The 23,290-nt window shown below is 47.7% G+C and overlaps 1 protein-coding gene across 2 annotated transcripts in view; it reads left to right on the top strand.

The window, feature by feature from the left end:
• LOC135320322 (steryl-sulfatase-like) overlaps positions 1-23,290 on the top strand; it is a 137,899-nt gene that overhangs the window by 1,269 nt on the left and 113,340 nt on the right. The gene's annotated exons all lie outside the window — the stretch shown is intronic.

Genomic DNA, 23,290 nt, shown 5'->3' with positions numbered 1-23,290 from the left:
TCCCGTTCGGTTTTGCCCGCTCGAGTCCCCGCGGGCCTCTCAGGGCGCATGCGTAGTGGCGTGCGGGGCCGCAGCCCTCCCGCCTGTATCCTGGAGAATCCCTGGCTGGTACATTCTCCCGTTGTGGTCCTCCCGCCGATCTCTGATAGGAAAAGGCCGACCTAATAAGAGTTTTTTAAATGCCTTGTCTTTTTTGCCTTGTATGTCTCATCTGTCTTTGGTTGCTCTGAGGTTTCTTTCCCCCCCAAACTTTCTGAACGCAACCTGAAAAGCACTGGGGTTGGGAAGGGGGGTTCTTTTTCCCTTTTTTTCTTTCTTTTTCCCGCGAGTCTCAGAAACAGCTTTTTTCTTCCTGTTTCTATTTCGTGTTAGTTGGCATGCACGTTTAAATATAAAGATAGGCCCTTTCAAGAAGCAGAAATAACGAAGTTCCAGAGACTTTAAAATGTGGGCATTTATTTCTCGTTAAGTGCCTAAGCTGTGGACTAGGGGTACACCGGGATTCAGCACGTGTGTAGCAGTGGTCGGCAGTAAACCCCTACGTCTCTTGTTTCCTCGTGGGTGTGAAATGACACAGGGCAGGTGCTTCTCTTAGTACTGGCAAATAGTATATGCTGACTTAATTTATATTTTTAGAGCTGTGGTGATAGGAGGCATTCCCTGGTTTAGTCCAATCATGATTTCCCATTGAGGACACTGGACCTCAGAGAAGGCAGTCTATCAAGGCCTTACGAGGGGACTGTGGCCCAAATGTGCTAGGCTGCTGTGTCCAAGCACACAGACTGGATAGTCTCAAGAAAAGGAGGGTGTTGCCTCCCACTTCTGGAGGCCAGAAGTCTGAGGTCAGGGTGTCGGCGGGCTTAGTGCCTTCTGAGGACTGGGAGGAATGGATTGGGTCTAGACCTCTCGCCTTGGCTTGTTCATGGCTTTCTTCTCCTTCTACGTATCTTCTCTTTGTGCATCAATTTTTATGTCCAAATTTCCCCTTTTTATAAGGATACCGGTCATATCTACACATACAACCACATGCTAAGTTAATTACTTGTATAAAGACCCTGTCTTCAAATAAGGTCACATTCTGAGGTAAAGAGATTTGGAACTTCTACATAATTTTTTTTCTTCAGCCTGTGACAGATTTATTCCACAAACATTGGGCGCCTACTTTATGCCCATGCCCACCTACTGGAACCTTTAGAATTCTTGCTCCCGGTTCCTTTCTATTCTTGGAAACAAATGAACACACAAAGGAGAGAGTTATTTTTCTCTCCCTGTTATAATCAGCATTGCATCTGTTGATTCCTAAGATAAAAGGAGTATTTTTAAATGGCTGGGGGGAGGGAAGCTCCAATGCCAGGAATGAGAATTTGAAATAGCAAGGTAAAGGACGGAGCTGTAGATCTCTGTGTAGGGGAAAGTGGGCTCCTTGGAAGGATCTTAGGGAGTTCCCTGAGTTTTGAGGCTTCCTAAAGATTTGCTGCAAAAATAAGCGAACAACATAGATGCAGGTGGTGAAGATGTCAGACGCCCTGGTTTCATGCTCAGCAGTCCTTTAGCCGGAGAACTCACAAAAGCAGCCTGAAACTTTGCTGTGCAGGTGACAGATGGCAGGCATCAGAGTACTGATATCTTAAGTGAAACTTTGACACTCTTTATATATATATCCATGTATATGCCACATCCTGTATATATATATATACATATGTATAATTTTATTTGTATTTTATATATATTTACTTGTTTTCCTTATGTGTGGATGGATACACACATATTATATATTATGTATGTATCCATCCATACATAAGGCATTTCATACATATATATAAAGTGTATATATACATATACATACATATATACGTATATTTTTTCTTTCTATTTAATAAGATCAAACTCTCAACAGGACACAATAACCAATGACCTCTTAGGTCAGTTCTAAGAGTCGTAGTCTGTCAGTTTCAGAGACTTGGAAATTCCTTTTGGACCTTGCAGATGGGTGACACTTACTCAGAGAGTGTATCAGTCTGCTCGGGCCTCTGTAACAAAAGTATGAACTGGGCAGCTTAAAGAAACAGACGTGTAGTTCTCATGGGTCCTGGGGGCTGGAAGTCTGAGATCAGGGTACTGGCAGATTTTGCTTTCTGGAGAAAGCCTGCTTCTCGGTTCTTGGATGACTGCCTTCGCTCCGTGTCCTCACACAGGGTGGGGAGGTGAGGTTGGAGGTCTGGTGTCTGTTTTTGTAAGGGCACTAACTCCATCGTGGAGGCTCCACCCTCATGACCTCACCTAGACCCAGTTAGTCCTTGTGTTTTATAAGAAATATGTATTTGGTCTTCATTCCTTTTCATACAGTTCCTAAAACCCTTGGAATTTCCTAAGTGAATAAAGAGATCAAAGTGGCTTCTATTATGCTAATAAGGTGACTTTTGCAAAGCATCAAACTATGGGGACTGGCTGCCAGAGGAACAAATTATGTCATCAGAAGGTTGGAACATTCAGTTCAACCCCCAACCTCCAGGGAGCGGAGAGGGGCTGGAGGTTGAGTCAATGACCAGTGGCCAATGATACAGTCAGTATTCAAGTGTAATGAATCTTCTATAAAACCCCAAAAGATGGGGTTCAGAGAGCTTCCAGGTTGGGGAACAGATGGAGGTCGTGGGAGGGTGGTGCACAGGAGAGGCCCCGGGGGCTCCACACCCATTCCCCATACGTTGCCCTTTTCCCCTCTTCCATCTGGCTGTTCCGGAATCATATTCTTGCATACTAAACCAGTGAGCAATAAGTAAGCTGTTTTGCTGAGTTCTGTGAGCCACTCTGGGAAATTAATCAAACCCTAGGAGGGGGTTGTGGGGATCTCCACTCTAAAGCAGGATCCTGCAGAAGCACAGGTGGCTTTTGATTGAGGGTTACGTGGTGGGCAGTCTTGTGGGACTGAGCCCTCACGCTGTGGGGTCTGATCCTGTCTCAGGGTAGACGGCGTCAGAATTGAGTTGTATTGTAGGACACCCAGCTGCTGTTGGAGAATTGCTTCCTGGTGTTGGAAAACTCTGCATTTGGAGTTGGTATCAGAAGTGTACTTCCAAAAACCCCACCTCCAAATACCATGTCATTTGGGGTTAGGGCTTCAACCTGTGGATTTTATGGGGACACAGGCATTCAGTCCATCATAGAGTGTGTCTTTTCTTTCTCTATTCAGCTGTTTAAGAAAATATATATTCTCTCTTTATTCTTGTGGGGTTTTTTTTTTGGGGGGGGAGTCATTAGGTTTATTTATTTCTTTCTTTAACGGAGGTACTGGGGATTGAACCCAGAACCTCATGCATGCTAAGCACGTGCTCTACCACTGAGCTATACCCTCCCCGTCTCTCCATTCAGTTCTTTAAAAAAATGGGTAACCCTGGTCCCTTACTTGCTTCTGTACTGTATAGAGTGACCAGGTTGTCCTGGTGTGCCTACGACTTTTCAGTTTTGCACTGAGAGCCCTGCATTCCGGAAGCTTCTCAGCCACAGGCTCACAGGGGCCCTTCATGCACCTGCCACCTGTCCTAAGGTGCAGTTAGACTACGACTGAGGTACAGAAAGGGTGACAGGCATGAGTCCACCTCTCCTGGCGTTTAAAGCCAGGGGACTGTGTGGTTGGGGGCAGGGGATGAAGCTGACATCTCTGTAATCAGTCGTCCAGACGTGCCTGGGAGGACTGGAAGGGCAGGTTGTGCTGCAGACCTCTGGCCTCAGGGTCCAGTGGGCTGTCCTTGTCTCCTAGACATGGCGCCACGGCAGCCTTCAGGGCAGAGTGGCGAGCTGGACAAGGAGACTTTGCAGGTGACCCCATGGGCCTTAGCAGGCAGGAAGGGTCACAAAGAAATAAGTGCTGAATTGAGGTTTCACAGCCTCCGTAAGCCAGTCACCTGCGTACCCCTAGTTCAGGGATTTCCCCCACGGCACTGTTGATATTTTGGACAGGAAAACTGTTATGGGCTGACTCGTGTCCTCCAGAATTCCTGTGTTGAAGCCCTAGCCACCAGGGCTTCAGAAAGTGACTGTATTTGGAGATGGGTCTTTAAAGAGGCGATTAAGGTACAATGAGGTCATGAGGCTGGGTCCTGATCCCATAAGACTGGTGTCCTTATAAGAGGAGGAGATCAGGACACAAACACATACACAGGGATGTCCACTGAGGACACAGGGAGGAGACAGCCGTCCGCACACCAAGGGGAGAGGGCTCAGGAGACACCAGCCCTGCTGACACCTGAATCTCAGACTCCAGCCTCCAGGATGGGGAGACAGTAAATATCTTTTGTTTAAGCCATCTACTCTGTGGTGCTTTGTCATGGCAGCCATAGCAGACTAATGTACTCATTTTCAGGTTGGGGGCGGCGGGGGGCTATGCTGTGCACTGTAGGTCTCCACCTCCCTGGTCTCCACCAAGTAGCTGCCTGTAGTTCCTCCTACCTACCTACCTCTCTGTCTGTGTATCTATCTATGTATCTATCCATCCATCCATTATCCATCTTATCTATCCATCCATCTATTCATCCAGCCATCCTATCCATCCATCCATCTGCCCATCTGTCTTATCTATCTATCCATCTGTGTATCCATCTATCCATCCATCCATCATCCATCTTATCTATCCATCCATCTGTCCATCCACCCATCTGTCCATCCATCCATCTGTCCATCTATGTATCCATCCATCCATCTATCCATCCACCCATCCAGCCATCCATCTGCCCATCTGTCTTATCTATCTATCCGTGTATCCATCCATCCATACATCTGTCCATTCATCTGTCCATCCATCTATCCATCTTATCTATCTATCCATCCATCTGTCCATCTACATATACATCCATCCATCCATCCATCCATCTATCCATCTACGTATCCATCTATCCATCCATCCTATCTATCTATCCATCCATCTGTCCATCTACATATCCATCCATCCATCCATCCATCCATCCATCTATCCATCTACGTATCCATCCATCCATCCATCCATCCATCTTATCTATCCATCCATCTGTCCATCCACCCATCCATCCATCCATCCACCCATCTATCTTATCTATCTATCTGTGTATCCATCCATCCATCCATCTGTCCATCTACGTATCCATCCATCCATCTATCCATCCACCTATATATGGATCGATTGATCTATACGTACACACACGCACACGTGTTTATGGAATCGCATGTATATACGTAATCCCAGTGGCCGTAGTGAAGCAGGAAAGCAGGTTGAGATCTCAGAGGGTGTGACCTACATCTGCAGTAACCTTTCCCGTATCCCTTGACTCCTAAGAATTCACAGTCCAATTTGAAGAGCATTCTGTCTTGGATTCAAGAGAGAGAGGAAAATTAAAAACAGACTCCTTGTACAGCTAAACCATTTCACTGATTCATTTTACATCATCCTCCTGACAAAAACATGCTCACTGCTGCTCAGACAGTGTGTCCCTCTGTGCTTGTAAAACAAACGTTACGTGTCCTGCTAATTAACCCTTTCCTCAGCGATGCCAGATAGTGAGGTGACAGAGTTGTGCTGGGGTCGCTCAGCTCCTGGGAGAACTGGGCTCTGTCTCTCCAGTTGCGCCCCCCCATGACCTGTGTCTGCCCCACCCTCCTCTTCTGGCCTGCGAGGTGCGGGTCCCACCCCGTGTGGATGTAGGGTGGTAGGTCGGGCCGGGGACAGCCATCCTCTGCAGCCGTCCGTCCGCAGGCAGGTACCTGTAGGCTGTGCTCTGCACCACCCACGGGGAACTTACATGCCTTACCCTCTCCCTCCAGCCTGAGGAGACTGGCTTCTGCATTGCATTCAGGGTCAGGATGGGCGCAAGGGTAGATCTTTCCCTGACGATGCTGGGAAACCCAGAAGCTCAGGCTTCCCTACACAGCTGGTGTGGAAGAGGGGCTGTGGGCAGTGTTGGGGTGCTGGTGCCCACGTGGATGGACGTGCCTGGAGGTGCTGGCACCATGGTCCCTTTTGCCTCTTGCCCACATTCACAGGCGGACTGCCCGGGGCCCTGAGCGCAGAACCTCCTGTCCCCGGTAGCATCACCGCTCAGCCTCGCCGAGCACAAGTGCTTCCCCAGAGGAGGCCCCTGGCTCGTGGGTAAGGCCGTGATTCCACGCGGCAGCTTGTCTGAGCTGCAGGGCCCCCTGTCAGTTCTCGGAAAGATTTACTCCAGGCGGGTCTTCAGCACCCCCAGGACACAGGATGCCTGGTGCGTGGTTCAGAGTGGCTTTTTTGTTTCCTAAGCACTGTAGTCATCTGCACCAACCCTCAGCCGACGGGAACGTGCTTGCTGCGTTAGCAACAATCTCTTGTTTCTCGAGAGGCAGCCCATGTCATTTTTCTTGTCAGATAAGTGAGGAAACGGAGCTGCGGGGAAGTTAAGTCTGTCGCCCCAGGTCACACACCTGAGAAGGCACAGGGAGGGTGGCGTCTGTCTTCCTGCAAAGGAACCAACAGGCGGAACTATCTGTTTCTAGATTCTTCTCTGTGATTTTAAAGTTTCCTAGACTGTGCGTAAGTAATAAAACCCATAAGCCTGAAAGACATCTTTTGTGAAAATCGAATATATTCATGACTGTATCTGTCTATCTGTATTTGTCTGTATTTTTCCATCTCTTTCCAGCCGTTATCTTCACATCTATCCCTGTCTGTCTGTCTATCCATCCACCCATCTATGCATTCTTTCTTTCTTTCTGTCTGTCTGTCTGCCTGTCTATGTATCTGTCTGTCTATCTTTTGGAGACCACCAGCAAAAACGTGAGAAAAAAAGGAAAAAGAAAGGTGCAAAAAATAAACAGAAGTACTATTTTAATTCCACCATTCTTTCTTCCACCATTTGGATGAAACTCCATAAAGGCAGCGTCAGGCAGCAGCCATGGTGCTCGACTGTGCCCTTATTTATTTGAGCAGCTCTTAGCCCAGCCAGGCCCAGAGAGGGGGGTTTCTGCTGTTCAGCTGCCCCCTCACTCCTGGGTGGCCTGACCCAGGCAACCTCAGTTAAGCAGACAGCAGTGGGGAGTGACACCAGGGCTGCTGGCCGCCTCCTCTCTCCCCGCCTCCCCAAGATGACAGAAGCCTGGAAAAAGCAGTGCACCTTGCACCATCCCTCCTGAATCCTCAAGCCACCTGTCCACTCAAAAGTCTTTGTACCTGAGGTCAAGGATGCTTTCCCCAGGTTTGTTTTTTTTAATCTAGCATTTCCCAAGCACATAACACACACTGTTTCACGAGAAGGTCGTATCTGTGAACTTGCCCTTAGGTTGGATCCCCCACCCTGCCCCCAACATGCTTTTAGAAATGCCAGACTGCTGGTGTGCTTGGGGTCCACTGGGACCCTCTGGCTCTCTCTACCAGCTGTCCTGAAGCATCATTACTGTGAATCTGGGATTTGAGCAAGTCATTGGGACACCCAGAGCTTTGAAATAAAAGTAAAATTACGCAGTAAATTGTACAGAATGGGAATCTGAAGTACCTCAAAGAGTGACGACTTTAGGGATCATCAGAGGAACGGGACACGTGTTTGTGTATCTGTATATGTAGACATGCACACACATTTATGTTGTGTATGTGAATAATTGAGTTGTGCATGTGATTGTAAGAAACACAAGGAACTGTCTTTACATAAGATTTAAATACAACTTACAAAGACTCACGTACTTATGTTATGTATCATATATAAGGAATATGAATGTGGGAGGGTTTAAGGGACTTAAGAGGAAAAAGTCATTACTTATCACTGAAACACAGTTGACTTAATATACCATCCTTTATTATGAGTAAATAGATATGTGTGTGGCATTAAGAGACTTAAGGTGAAATTTCTTTCTCTACAATGCATGGTGTGTTTACACGTGTAATAAGACTGCCCAGGCTTGAGAGTTCTGTAATAGGTTAAACGGAGCAGACGGACGACGTGGCTGCAGTCAATGTATCCTGTTGTTTTGTGGGCATATTTTGGTCGAGTATGTTTGTTGGCTGCTGTTACATGAATGTGTAAAGAATAACATTTAAAAAGCATATATTTTAGCCCCATTTCCTACCGCCACGTGCCCTGAAACCACCTCCAGGGCAGTCAGTTCCCGTGACTCCCTCCTCCTGGAGGAACCAGAATGCCATTTAAAGGAAGGTAATTTACTAGGGCTCAATTTTGGGTTTAATAATAAAGCTATAACTTCAGGCTCCCAAAAGCAGTATATCACGGACAGGGCTGTGGTTAGCCCAGCTTATGAAGAACGGGCAGTGCATGATAACTAAAACCTGCAAATAACCAAAAACTCTCGCCCTGACATGGCCCAGAATTTTGCGTCCTCCTCGGACACTCGGCCCCCGTCCGCGCTGCATGCAGCCCATGGAGGGAGGACTCTGTGAGTGGCGGTTGCATGCATTTTCGCCCTTTGCTGGATAAGACCGATTCCATGTTAAATCACCACGGAAGGTCTCCAGGCCGGAGATAGGAGAGTGCTTGCGGCGTTTTCGCATGCCTGGGCTTTAGTAGGTGGCAGTGTCTTGCTGGGGCATAGCTGAGCCCAGCCTGACGGTATGCAGAGCTGACCCCGTGCATCCAGGATGATCCAAGCCGCTGCAGCTGAGACAAGAGGAAGGCAATTGTAGATCCTAACAGGGCAGCTGCACAGTGGATCCGGGGGCCCCAGGCTCCCTCCAGCCAAGAGAGGACCCTCCTACGAGGACCAGGTTGCTCCTTCCCGGGTGCCTGGTCTGCCTTGAGATGCTGGCTCCTCTCACAGAGGCCCCCATGACCAGGCCTTGGTCTTTAGGTTCAGCCTTATAGAAGGAGTCTTTGCTTGCAATCTTTGACTGACTGCACTGTGCCCGAGTCCTAGGGCACTCTGGAACTTTCGACCCACTGTTTCTCCCCTGGGCCCTCCTCTGTAGAGTGCAGAGTGAGAAGGTGTGCCCGGTGTTTCCTGGGGGGCTCCTCTGGTGGTCAGTGTGGTTAGAGGCATGTCACAGCTCACCTGACTCCCACCCTGAACAGTGTCGTCTCTACGCCTCCCCCTTCCCTGACCTCCGATCACACTGGTTAGCATAGTCCCGTCAAGTGCCGTCTTTTCGCTTTCAGTCTCTAAAATTGGCCAGAAAGGAGCATCTGTTTCTGTTGCAGGCACAGTGGCCTGGTCGATGACCTCCCGTGAATAACCTCACCTGGAGCGCGGCAGGCCGGAGAGCGTACTTTCCTGGGGTCACACAGGTGGCCTGCGGCCGGACTCCAAGGCATCCTTCCAGTTTCTAAGATACAGCCTTCCGGGGGAATAGAAATGGTGAAAAGGTACTAACTGGAGAGCCTTGGCTGAGGTGTGGAGAAAACCAAGTCCCGAGGAGTCGTCTGTGCAGGCAGCTGGGAACCGCGTGCGCTGTGTGTGCCGGCGGCAAAGGCATAAATGAAGGAGGGAGGAGGGGCTTGTGAACAGGGCTCTTCAGCGTTGGGATCCCGTCCCTCCCCGGGGTGGTGGGCTTCTCTGTTCACCCTCCACCCAGTAAGGATGATTCAGCGAGACCCCTTAGAGAGGGTGAGCTCTGATCTGTGCCTCGGGGCACAAGGGGCCACCTCCCGCCTGAGTGACCAGGCTGGCAAAGTCTGCAAGGCCAGAGACTCACAGATGCATGACCAGCTGACCCCGGTGACCGATGGGGACCGACAGGTGGGAATTTTGCAGCCATTAGGACTTCTACTCCTGGAAGGAGGGAGGGGTGCTCCAACCGAGAAGGAGCCACCCCCGGTGTCAGGAGTTGTAGATGGGGAGAGGTCCGGCTGGGACAGCTCGCAGGAATGCCCCATCGGGGATCGGTCAGCCTCCAGCGTCCTGAAGCCATGTCCCGAGGGTACCCGCTGGAAGGGACCGCTCTGCCCCTTTGGCCTTATCTTTCCCTCCGCATTCCGCGTAGGGACGGACCAGATTGCAGCTGGCGGTGGGGTGAGTGATAAATCAGAACGCCGGGAGCTCTTTCCTCATTCTCTCCCCTCCCAGACCAGCCAAACCTCACCCTAACTGAGGGTGACTTAGCCCTAAATGAAACCTGCAGAGTTCTAGAATTGCTAAACTAGACATTCAGCTTTGAGCCCTCAAGCATTCAGTGACCAGAAGCATCACAGGACGTGCTGGCATTTTTACCATAGCTGGTACAAACCGTCTCTCCAACGAGTTGTACAGAGACACCGCCCCCACCGCCCCCCCTGCTCCCCAAGACTAAATGTCACTGTTTGGTGACGTCTGACTCATGCTTATTCAGGTTAAAATATTTTTTTCGGGCTTCACTGTACTGTCCTCCTGGGTCACCATTAAGAATGAGAAACATATCATCACCGGCTCCATTATGTATTAGTTACGTGAGTGCCTGCCAAGAGCCGGAGGCACACGAAATAATTAAAAATAAGCCATGTTTTATTTATAGATGTGGAATCATGACAGCAGAGATGGAGAGGTAGCCTTTACGCTGTTGTTTTTGTTTTTTTTAACCTAAAGAAAACAAAATAATGATGGGAGGGGACATGCTAATCTAAGAGAGATGCTGGAAGTTATCTTTTCTGGGGAACCAGTGTCCCTAAGGTGTGTGAGCAGAGACGCCCAGGCTGACTTCCTCTGTGTCGACCCGACGCCTGCTTTCCACCCACGAGCCTCAGGGCGGCCAGGCTGACTTCCTCACCCTGGGTGTTGGCAGAGAATGCATTCCTCGGGGCTCTGGGTGCCACGTGCGTGGGTGTCAGGCACGGGACGGGAAGGGATGCGGAACCTCTGGGCAGCAGGCTGTGCACGGAGCGTCCAGAACACAGCCCTCACCCTGACAGCCCTGACCCGGGCCCCGAGTTCCTCCCCATAGGAGAGCAGTGGTCCCCACGTGTGTCCCCACCCCACCATGTCCACCAACACGTGTCCACCTCCCTGCAGTGCTCGGAGCCAGTGCACAGCGAGGTATTCTTGAGTAAATGTCCATTTCCCCCCCCCCACCCACTTCCCCTCCCAATATCGTGGCACCAACAGATAAAGATGACAGTGAAGTATTCAGAGCGAGGAGGTGTGTCACTTTGATTACTGCCACGGGGTGACTACTCAGTTCAGGAAGTCCAGCTCCCCTCTGATTTATAGAGGAAGCTCGTGGGCAGGAGGGAAGACCTTGTGGAGAAACATGGGCAGTTAAATAACTTTTTTATGATAGATTCACCAATTATCTGGTGATGACTTTATGACCAGTGCCGGTCAGTATAACTTTGCCGGGCTGTCCAATGACTGTTCAAAGCCCGGGAGCTTTTGCCTGGAGTGCTGTCCAGGGCGGTTGTCGGAAAAGCTGGTTGAGATCCCTGCAGAAAAGGCGTCTTGTGTGAGTCTCCCACTGAATGGCTCTGTTGGAAAGCCCCCGAAGGACTGGTGAGTTGGATTAACTTTTTTTGCTTCTCGTCTGCTAAGCTATTGAGATAAACGATGGCAGAAAATGGCTACTGGGGATAGGTTAGTGGCACGACTTAAAAGGACGTCAGCGTATTCCTATTTTGGTCCCTTTCTGCAAGTTACGTAGCACGCGGGGTAAGAGTTAAGTCTTAGCTGTGGCAGTTGGACTTTTAAACTGTGTGGTGTGGGACTCAGGAAAGACTTTTTTAATCTGTAGTGTTGTATTTTCTGACAAGTTGTAAAACCACCTGCAACAGTTTATCTGATATGTATTCATTTGTTTGCTCTGAAACAGGGAGGTCTTCAGGGAGAGGAAAGCTTGCCATGTAGTCTTTCTCTCTCTCTTTCTTTTCTTTCTCTTTCTTTCTTTCTTTCTTTTCTTTCTCTTTCTTTCTTAACTTTCTTTCCCTCTTTCTTTCTTTCTTTCTTTCCCTTCCTTCCATCCTCCGTCCTCCCTCAATCCCTCCCTCTGTTCCTTTCTTTTCTTTCTGTCTTTTCTTCCTTCCCCCTCCCTCCCTCTTTCTCTTTCTCTTCTTTCCTTCTTTCTTTTTCTTGTTGAAAGTGGTATTTTGGAAACACAAGCATGGTAAAAAGCGTGATGGAGAGCTTAGAAACTTAAGAAACTTAAGAGGAAGTGAGTATACATTTTGTGCCATCGTTTACTTACAAGAGAAATTGAGTATCCATTTACTCACCAAAATCTTAAAGCCACGGCTTCTGAACTAGAGCCAGTGAATAGAAACAAGATACCTCTGTCATCAAATGTATTCCATGGAAGATCAGTGTCCTTCTAAGCTTACCGCCTCTTGCTTTTCTAAAACATACAAGTTTGAGGAGTTAATAGCCCTTCCACTTTTTTTAAAAAACCATCTCTTCATGTCACATCTAAATCCTTCCATTTAAATATACAAATGCAAAATCTGTCATGAGCCGCCAGAATCTGTGTCCCGGAAAGTGCAAAAGAAGCACATTTCCTGCCTACCTGAGAGGCACGCACGTAGATCAGTGAATCTGTCCTTGGGACCGTGGAGTCCAGCGCTTCTCGTGGCTGTGCGGGCTGAGTTTTCGGACTTGCTGTTTATTCCTGCAGCGTCTGGGGCTGTGTTTGGCTACCTGGGCTGTGTTTCTGAAGGAGTTGGGTTAACAAAGGAGTGAGTCTGGGGTTCAGAAATCAACCTCTCCAGTATCAATTTTAGGAGCTTTGTTTGGTTCATTTAAGGCGACTGGTAATTGCAAAATCCACTTCGCCTGTGTGCGTGACTGTTAGCCTGTTGGCCCCGTGAAATTCTGCACTTGATCTCTAGCATACACTTCTGTTACTTCTGGCCAAGGGGGTCTGCCTTAGCACTCAGCTGCATTCTTTTCCCTTTTCTTTCCTGTTCATTGTGGTTTAATTCTGACGGCCCTATGAGGGTCGGATATATTAAAAACTAAACATTTGTATAGGCAAACCATTTCCTGAAGTCGATGGCCAAATGTTAAAATGTTATTTTTCATATCGTTTATAATCTTGTCACAGGCCACTTAACGAAGTTTGGTTAGATTTCAGTGGAAACTATCTTCCAGAGCAGTCTTTTCTTCCCTGGCATCGAGGGGGCGGGGAGTGGGTAACTTTGCTGCAATTAGTGTGTATGGTGCAGGATTTCATGCGAAGGAGATGTGCTAGCTGTGCGATAATTTCCATATATTTAAACCAACAAACAAACAAACAAAAAGGAGAAATTCCCAAACTTGCCGCCGCTTAGATCATTGCCGCTTCTAGGACCCGGTTTCTTTTACTGATTTCAAAACAAAACAAAAAATTGAAAAGTTGAGCCTGAAAAAACAAATCAACCTCTCTGTTCTGGAAATGTGTATCGATTACAGAAAGTCGGCGTCTGGGACCACGTATCCTTTGTGGTGCCTGCCATATGGAGTCTACCTGTTATGAACCAACCCCATGTATGATTTTTTCTCCCAAAAGATATGGACTAAGAAATGTGTGTAACCCCTTTCAGCTTAACCCTCCATCTTTATCTTGTGAGTGAACGATCAGCATGAATGATGACATACAGTTCTTGCTTAATTTACTTCTTTTTTTAAAAAAAAAAGTTTAATTTACTTCTTACCCGAGTATCACCCTATTTCACGCCTGCATCAGTTCTGTCCTTTGTGCTAACGCTTGCAGTCTGAATTAGAGGGGTGATAAAAACAATTGTTGAAGACGATGTCATGTAAAATGGTGAAACTGTTTTATGGAACAATTGCTGCATTCTGTGGTTATTTGCCAGGGGCAGTCTCTGTGTTCACTAAACACATGATGATACTTGACAAATTATTTCTCCGAATTGGTGTTTACAGGAACATTCGTGTCTGCCAACTGAGATGTTGCCCCATACTCATTTATAATGAGATTATAATGTAACAACCGATGTTATCAGGACTCAGAAATGTAAAAGCTTTCAGTGCATGAAAGGAAAAAAAACAGCATAATGTCTCCTGTTTGTATTTAAAACCTAAACAGTATTGTCAGGCATCCCTGAAACGATTGAATGAAACAGGCATTAAAAATTTGTGGGTAAAACTCCTAAGCCGTGTGTTCTCCAGACCAGTCGCCCTCCCCCTTGTTTTGTTTGCCTCCTGTCTTCCGATGAAAATCCACGCCTTGTTTGGAGATTAACCCTGTAAAACTTGGTCACTGAGTCAGCGAACTCTTACCTAGCACCCTTGGGATGCAGGTGTTAAAAGAGGTAGATGATGAAACAGAAACGCCTTCTTACCTCTCAGGGTGTCCAAGACGGGAAACCAAACTCGGCGAATACTGCGAGTGCCAGCGTCAGGGATGACTGAATGCCTATCACCAGGAGGAAGTGCAGGCGAAGAGGCAGCGCCGGTTCTCATCTCGGGCAGCCGGCTTGACTTCCAACTCTTATGCAAAGCCCGCAGGTGGAACCGGATGGGTCCCGGGTCCAGCGTTCCTGTCTTCGTGGTTCCGGGTCGGGGTGTGTCTTGTCCACAGATGGGGCATCAGGGCATCTCCTTTATGGTGAATTTGTCTACCCCGGGGTTTGTCAGCTGCAGCGCTGGAAGATGCGTTGCTGTAGGCAGTGACTTGTGCACGGGAGGGTTTTCAGAATCTACCCACCAGATGCCAGTGTCAACCCCCCTCCCAGCTGTCACAACCAGAAACGTCTCCAGATCTTTCCCAATGTCCGCTCAGCTCCAGATGACAGCCGCTGACCTAGATTAAGTATTTAAAATGCATAAGGGCACTGTTGACAATCGTTGAGACACGGAAGCAACCCAAGTGCCCATCAACAGACAGTTGCATTAAGAAGATGTGGTGCGTATATATATATATGCAGTGGAATATTACTCAGCCATGAAAAGAATGAAATATTGCCATTTGTAGCAACATGGGTGGACCCGGAGGATTTATTATGCTTAGTGAAATAAGTCAGACAGAGAAAGAAAAATACCATGTGATATCACTTATATGTGGAATCTAAAAAATAATACAAATGAGTGTGTATACAAAACAGAACCAGACTCATAGACACAGAAAACAAACTTGTGGTGACCAAAGGGGAAAGTGGTGAGAGGAACAAATTAGGGGTATGGAATTAACAGGTACAAACTACTATGTATAACATAGATAAACAACACGGACCTACTGTAGAGCACGGAACACCGTATTCAATATTTAATAATAACCTATAATGGAATATAATCTGCAAAAACCCTGAATTGCTATGCTATACACCTGAAATGAACACAGTACTGTAAATCAGCTGTACTTCATAAAAAAAGTGAAATGCAGCAGGCAGAGCTTTGGGGTAGAGCAGGGTCCTCATTCTCAGCACTCCTGATCTTTGGGGCAGCATCTTTCTTTGACGGGGGGACCGTCCGGTGCATTGTAGGATGTTTAGAACCTCCCACTTGGGTGTTATTGCATACCCCCACCCCCAGTCCAAAATGGTCTGCAGACATTGCCAAAAGCTTCGTGGGGGTGGGGAAAACACCCTTTGTTTAGAATCACTGAACTGGAAATGAAAAGTAGCACCTGGGGGCATGAAGGAGGCGGGAAGGGGGCCCTTGTGTCCTGTTCTCAGTTCCTTCCCCCAGTTTCCTGGCAGCTTCTCAGTTCTGCTGGAGGTGATGCCCCAGCTTGTCACATGAGTCACTAGCCAGAGTCTCCTGGGTCCCTCCTGGCCACCTCTGTCCCATATGAGGAAACTCTGGGTCTGGGTGAGGTCAGGGAGCTTGGCCAAGATAACCTTCAGCAGAGGCGGGCTTTGCCAGCGCCTGACTCCTTGAATTACCTCTCTCCAAGCCCTGTCTTCTGCAGAACAGATACATGGCCCTTTGTAACCAAAGAGGAAAGAAAAAAGATTGCAAACCCAGGTTTTTTGGTAACTCGTTGGGCAGCAACACTAGTTCTGAAGCAGGGAATGTAAAAGTGACGTGAAGTTGAACAGTCTTTATTTATCTGACAGAATGCAAAATATTCACTGTGCTTTGCTGCAGAAATATTAATATGTGTGATTGCAGGTTGCTGTGCCAAACTTTGCTCAAGGTGTATGCATGGCATGATGTATTTTACGTATGTTGTATATGTGTATATTCACCATTACCTTCATATATACACATACATGTACATTTGAAGTTTTACTGAATGGCAGATATATACATATACCAGGGGTACTCAGATATCATTGACCTGTAACGTTGTATACATTTAAGGTGTGCAACATAATAGTTTGCTATATGTATATATTGTGAAACGATCACCACAATAAGTTTTGTGAACATCCATGACCTCATATAGTTACAGTTTGGGGCCGTTGTTCCAGTGGTTAAATGGTGGGCATGACAGAATGAATACTTTGGTGTAGAAAACCAACATGTCCATTATGAGTGCCCAAAACTGTCCTGAAGGCAGCTAAACTTTGAAGGGGTCTTTGAATCCTTTTAATAAATTAACTTCGATTTTTTTTAAAAAAGCCATCACCTTCTAAAATCCGAAAAAAAAATCCCAAATTCTGAAACGCATTTGGCCCCACAGGTTTGCTTTTCAAGACTGTGTACCTTGCATTGTAATTGTCAGCAGGGAAGGGATCATTTTTTAGCCCATGGTGACTTGCAGCATTAGATGTTGGTTGTACTGTGTGTATATGTGTGTTTCCCACATTTACTGTTTCGTCACATACGCCCATCTGCTGTCAGAAGCAACTTCTGCTGCTTAAAACCTTATTTATTTTCTGCACTCCCCATGCTTTGCAATGATGTGAGAGCACTCAGAAACCTAAATGCAGCCATAAAAGTTGGGCAGAACATGTGTGCCTTTTGGTCCCTGGACCCAGGGAAGAGCCACTTCTGACCCCTGCTCCTCAGTGCATGCACCTAAAAGACAAAGAACCCCTTACTCAGTTTGGCTAGGGGGTTGTGAGGGCCCCACCTGGGATTCTGTGGCCTGGGGATGCTAAACTGAAAGGCATGTCTTCACGTTGCAAAGGCTAGATGTGTGATTCCATTAAAAAAAATACCAAGTCCATTTTTGGTTAATTGAGAACAAAGGAAAACCGTCCTTTGGCGAGAATGTGTGCCTCTGGGTCAGGATTTCCCAGCCTGAGCACGACTGAGATGTGGGGCTGGAGGATTCTGTGTTGTGGGATGGGTCCCGCGTGTTGTAGGAGGTTCCTGCTATCCGGGAGAGGCCAGTCGCACCTGCCCAGCTGTGGTGACCAGAATGACTGCAGTCATTGCCAGTGCCTCCAGGGGGCAGGCGTTGGGGGGGGGGGACTGCGAAGTCACCCCTCGCTGACACCCACTGGCCTAGGAAAGACATTTAAGGATTAGTAAGACAGAGCTTGGACTTAGAGCTGGATTCTCCACCTTGGCACAAATGATATCTAGAGCTGGATCATTTTTTGTTGGCAGGGCATCGTGGGGTATTCATTTGCATCTCTGGCCTCCTGTGCATCATGGGATATTCATTTGCATCCCTGGTGTCTACCCACTGGATGTCAGGAGCACTGCCCACATGCTGTGACAGCCAGAAATGTCTCCAGACAGTGCCAAGTATCCTCTGAAAGGCAAAGTCACCAGGCGTGACCACTGTTGGTCTAGGCAGACACTGAACTACGTTGAATCCTCTTTTAGAAATGGGAAAGAGAAATCCATTTTCTATAGATAGTTCCCAGGAGTTTTTCTGCACCACCGTCTTTAGCACACGTCCAGTGGGTGACTCATCCAAAGGGGCATCGAGAGCCGTTTGGCTTCATGGATGCTCTGGGTCATACCAAATAATTTGCATAGCCTGAGGCAGACTCACCATCGTCCGAAGCATGAAATGGATTGCAGGAACTTCTCATTTGCAAATGAGTCCAAAAGACAGATTCATTAATCGAGGAGGCGATAGTCACCACCGTCTAGAGCTGGAGGGTGCACACTCTGAAGGGTTTTGGGTGGGAGTGGCAGAAACCCAATGCCCTCTCGCTCAAACCCAGAAAGGGATTTTACAGTTGCCTATGTGGGAGGGTCACAGAATCAAAGGAAGCATCCCAGGGACCAGGACAGCTTGCCTTTAAGACAAGTTGAAAATTCTTTGTAAGCCTCCTTGACGTGACCCGTCGCTACTCTCTGTGGCTTCTGATGGGGGTGACCGCCGTAGCTGAGAATTGCTGGGTTTGCATGCTGGTTAAATTCAGTGGTGTTATTACTATTTTATGTACATTTGGCAGTGGGTGCTGTGGTAGTTATCCATCACTGCATAGCAAAGTACCACAAATTTAGTGGCTTAGAACACCACCCGTTGATGGTCTCAGTTCTGTGGGTCAGGGGTCTGTGCATGGCTTAGCTGGCTCCCCTCTCAGGGTCTTTACAAGGCTGCACACTGTTGGCCACGACTGTATTCAAGATGTCAGCAGAATCTAATTCCTTGTGATTGTAGGTTTGAGGCCCTCAGCTCCTAGGGACCACCCCTTACCTCTACGCATTTCACACCATGACTGTTTGATCCATCAAAGCCAGCGGGAGAGCAAATCCTCTGCTTGGAGTGTGTTCCCAAGGGCTCGCCTGATTAGGCCAGGCCCACCCACATCAGTCTCCTCTTTGAGTCACACAAAGTCAGTTGATTAGGGACATCAACCACATCCCTTCACTTTCTTTTTTCAAATGACATGTAATTGATTTACAATGTTGTGTTACTTTGTATGCCTTCACTTTTGCCATGCCCTACTGGTTAGAAGCACATCTTGGGTCTCCCCCGCCCCAACATATACTTAGGAGGAGAGGATCACACAAAGGTGTAGGTACCAGGAGGTGGGAGCCTCTTAGAATCCTGCCTATGACAGATGCCTTTTTGTAAGAAGACCCAGGAGCCCAAGTAGGATTTAGGAAATGTGTGCCAAGAACCCAGTGGCCTAGTTCCAGACAGACTTTTGGGGAAACTGATATAGAAGCTGAAATGGCTGATATTGATGTTAATTAGCTCTCTTTAGTGTCATTTATTTACATTTGATGATGGTGAAAGAATGAGAAATCCAATAAGTGGTTGAGTATTTCATGGCGTAAGACCAGAACCTCCTCTTGTTCATCGAAGCATTATTGTCATCATGCTCAGGAAAGTGTCTGGGGGCTGGCGGCCCCTCCGAAAGTAAGAGATGACCAGGAAGCATCCGCTTCCTCAGGCAGGCTTGATGAGGTCTCTCTGGACAATCCCTGCCTGCATCACCCAGGGGACCCCAGTGACATCTGTCCTCTACGAGCCTAGACACCGGCCACTCCTACCCCTCTGTTCAGTCCTGCCAGGTCCTACCAACAGAAGTGTTCTCGCTGACTGGAAGTCATCACTGCATGGCCCTTCCCTCTGTCCTCACACCCACGGTCCATGGGACCCAAGGCTGCGGTCCCTGGGCCAGGCAGGTGGGTTCACATCTTTACAAGCCGTGACCAGCAGGCCTGCTTGCTCTCCCCGCAGGAGTTTGCCGTTTGTCCACATCTCAGTTTGAGGCTGTCGCGTCATGTTAGTGATGCCAGAAGGCTTGACGGCATTGTTTTAAAAGTAAACTTCGGCTTGATGCGTCTTTTTTAACATTTTTTTTTCAAAAAATTGGGGTGAAAGTCCCCTAACGTACAATTAACCGTTTTAAAGTGTGCAATTCGGAAGCCTTTAGCACATCCAACCCCTTTGTTCCACTGCTACCTCTGTCCAGTTCTAGAACTTTTTCATTATTCCCCACCCAAACCCCATTCCCTGTATCAGTCCCCTCCTCACCCCTGTTCCCAGTTTCCCTTCCTTTGAGCCTCCACCACTATTCCCCTTTCTGTGTCTACAGATTTACCTATTCTGGACGTTTCCTATAAATGGGATCACACCATATGTGGCCTTTGGTGTCTGGCTTTTCCTCACTCAGCACCTGTTTTCAGGGTGCATCCACATCCTAGCATCTCTTGGACCCCACTCCTTTTTATGGCTGAATCCTATTGCATTTCATGGCCGAACTGCTTTCTGTTTATCCGTTTACCCGCTGATGGGCATGTGAGTGGTCTGCACCCTTTGGCTCCTGTGAACATGCTGCTCTGAGGCCCGAGAGTGCAGGTTTGAGAGCGTGGCTCTGGTTCTGTTGGATGTGTATGCAGCCGCGGGCTGGCTGGGTCATCTGGCCGTCACGTGTTTGACTTTCTGAGGAACTGCCCTGCTGTTTTCCACCTCAAGTTTTAATCTCTGTTCGTCACTGGGGTCCTTGTTTTAGGGGAATTTCTCTACTTGGGCTGAGCACCTGAGAGGCCCGGTTACAGCCTCTCCCGTCAGAACTTGTGTTGAGGAAGAATGCCGTTTGGCTGTCAGTGTGCACTTGGCAAAGCCTCGGTTTACGTCACTGGCATGTGTGAGACTTGTTTCTGTCTGCCCTGCAGCCTCTGGGGCAAGGCGGCACAGCCCAGGCTCAGGTGTAACACGAGGAGGGGGAATGCTAGACACGGGTCACCTGATACACAGGGTCACGTGGTTCCAAGGTCATGGATTGACGCAAGGGCCTCGGGCAGTCAAAATCGTCCTGCTAGGGCTGTAGGTTGGTACCGCCTGTCGGTAGCTCTTTCTAATGCTTGAAGCTCTGTAGGGGAAGTTGCTATTGGGAAGGGCAACTGGTGTCCCAGGCTGGTGGCTGCAATTCCAGAAGTCTCCAAGTTGATGGCTTGAATGCACTCTTCATGGAGCCAGGAGTCAACAGGATCTCCTGGAATCCTGCCTCCCCCTGCCTGCTCTCCAGCACAGGTCACCGGTCTTCCTCCTGCCACCCGGCCTCTCTCTTCTCTCTGCCCCCGTGTGACCCTAGTGCTCACCTGCCTTGGTCTGGGGACACAAGTGGAGGCTCTGAGGTCTAGGGGATGGAACCAGTGGGCCATCACCTTCTGAGTATTCAAATTCCAACGATATCGGGAGCCTGTATCTTTGGGTTTGTGGCGCTCATTTCCGTCTCTCTTCCAACTGCCATTTCCTCACCCTCAACAAAGACAGTTGCATCCAGCAGACAAATTAGGAATTTTAATAAACGTAATGGCATAGAAGTGGCTGAGTGATTGACTACTACTTATTTTTAGCAAAAAAGAGTGCTCCTGGCACAAAGGAGTTTTAGGGAAACGGAATTATTCTGTATGGTACTATAGTGGTGGCTACATGTCGTTATAAGCTTTTGTCAAAGCCCACAGAATGTACAACATCAAGAGTGAACCCTCATGTAAACTGTGGACTTTGGTTGATAATGATGTGCCCGTGTTGGTTCATCGATTGTACCAAATACGCCACACTGATGAGGGAGGCTGAGGGTAGGGGAGTGAATACATGTGGGTGGGGAGGGCCATGTGCAAACTCTCTGTATTTTCTGCTCAGTTCTGCTGAGAACCTGAAACTGCTCTAAAAAAATTAAGTCTATTAATAATAATAATAAAAAAAAAAGAGCGCTCCTGGCTCCTGGCCAGCCATTCATTAGAAAACGAAGTAGCCCTCGTGTACAGCGATGCGTGTGGGATATACGCGGCGCCTAATGATATACTCCGTGAGGTCCATTGGGAGCACCCATATGGCGACTCTGGGTGGCCTTCTGTAAAGAGTTACATAAATTCCGTGTGTCCCCAGCTACCTCTGAACAAAGCTACCACTAAACGCTTCACATGGGTTGTCTGTTCCTGCGATGTCTTCACGTTTGCATCTTTTAAGCTGAGCGAATCTTGTGCATAGAGGTACAGTTTGGGTGTAACCATTTTCCCTTGGTTCAGGTAGTGACCTACATCAGAGGCTAATGTCGTTTTGACCCATGACAGCTACATATCAGCGAGAGTAGGAATTGTTCCTGTAGCCCTTTTGTATTTTCCTACCAATGTGACTGTAGGTTATTTTAGCAGTTGGCTTGGAATGCAATCCAGTGCAGTCCACGGTGAGCTGCTTTCACTCGTAGACTTGCTTGTTTTTCAGTAAGACTTTTCGGATTTCCTCCTGGACCAAACCTGTAGGCCCCATTGCACCAGTGCAATCCCAAGAGAATTTTGCATGTGGCACAGAATTAATTACACTCTCACCTTCATCACCGTCTCTTGCAGGAGACACTTCTGCTTTTCCTGCAATGATGCACATTGCTGCTTCTTCCTGGGATGCTGGAAGAACCAGAAATTCTTGAAATGAATTTCTCTCAATGCAGTTGAAAATCAAAGCTGATATGCCACTGTTACGTTTATAAAAACTTATTTAGAAATAGGATTCTGTCCATTTTTCATGTACCACACGGTCATCTTTGAATTTAAATAATTTTGATGGGAAAGACTTAGCATCCACCTTTGGCAGCCTTTTAATAACAAAAATACGCTTTGATTAAAAAGCTTTCATGATTCCGTGGAGATAATCTTGAAGATACTGCTCTTTCTTTGGAGATCTTACTGAAAATTGTGACTTTGGACTGTCTATAAACTCGTAAGAGTATCGGGTACTCATGTTTAAAACAGGGGCAATATAAAGCATTCTCCTTGCCCACCAGAACCCCGTGTACCTGTGAGCTCCCATGCCTGCACCGTCTGCAGAGTCTAGAAAGCTCCATGAGCCCAGTCACTGGTGACCTTGGCGCTGAGTCACTGGTGACCTTGGTGCTGAGCCACTGGTCTGCACTGTTCCCCCCACTCTGTCCTGTCCCACAGTTTACTCTGTGGCGCAGACTCTGCTTTTCTCTCTTCTGTTTCTCCCCACACGTTGTTGACCTGTCCCGAGACCTTGGCTTCTCTCAACCATGTTAATTCTCCATCCTGGCGGTGCTGCCTCAGACAGAGACCCTGGGGAACCTCCTGCCAGCTGGATATGTCCCCGCCGGGAACATCGGGAGACAATTCCGTCACATCCACGTTTTCACATTTAGCAGAAAGAGAGAAAAAGAACAGAACATGTAAAGGTCCAGCCACCTTCCTGCATTTACAGAGGCGCACAAGGATACTCTGTTCTATACTTATATTTACATATATGTTAATTCAGTCTGTGCTTTTTCTTTAAATGATGTAATACATGTTTACCACTTTTTTTGAGGTGTCACTTTACGTGTGACTAAACTCACCCACTTGCACAATTCAGTGGTTTTCACACAATTACCAAGCTGTGTGATCATCACCGTGATCAGTTTTAGAACGTTTTCGTCACCCCGGCGAGATCCTTTATGCTCATTTCTGTTCATCCCTACTCCCACCCCTTCCCTGAGGATGTTTTTGAGATGTCAGGTTTGTCTCAGTTTCATCATGTTTCTTTGAAGCCCATGATGATTGTCCCCAGGGATGTTGGCAGTCATCAGATTCTGGCATCCTTGTCCCACCATTATTTTTTCCCCTGCTGCTTCAAATTATGGTCATTTGCAAG

Source organism: Camelus dromedarius, chromosome Y (genome assembly GCF_036321535.1).
Source record: "Camelus dromedarius isolate mCamDro1 chromosome Y, mCamDro1.pat, whole genome shotgun sequence".
Classification (NCBI taxonomy): domain Eukaryota; kingdom Metazoa; phylum Chordata; class Mammalia; order Artiodactyla; family Camelidae; genus Camelus; species Camelus dromedarius.
Note: the sequence above shows the minus strand (reverse complement) of the source record. Positions and strands in the feature narration are given on the sequence as shown.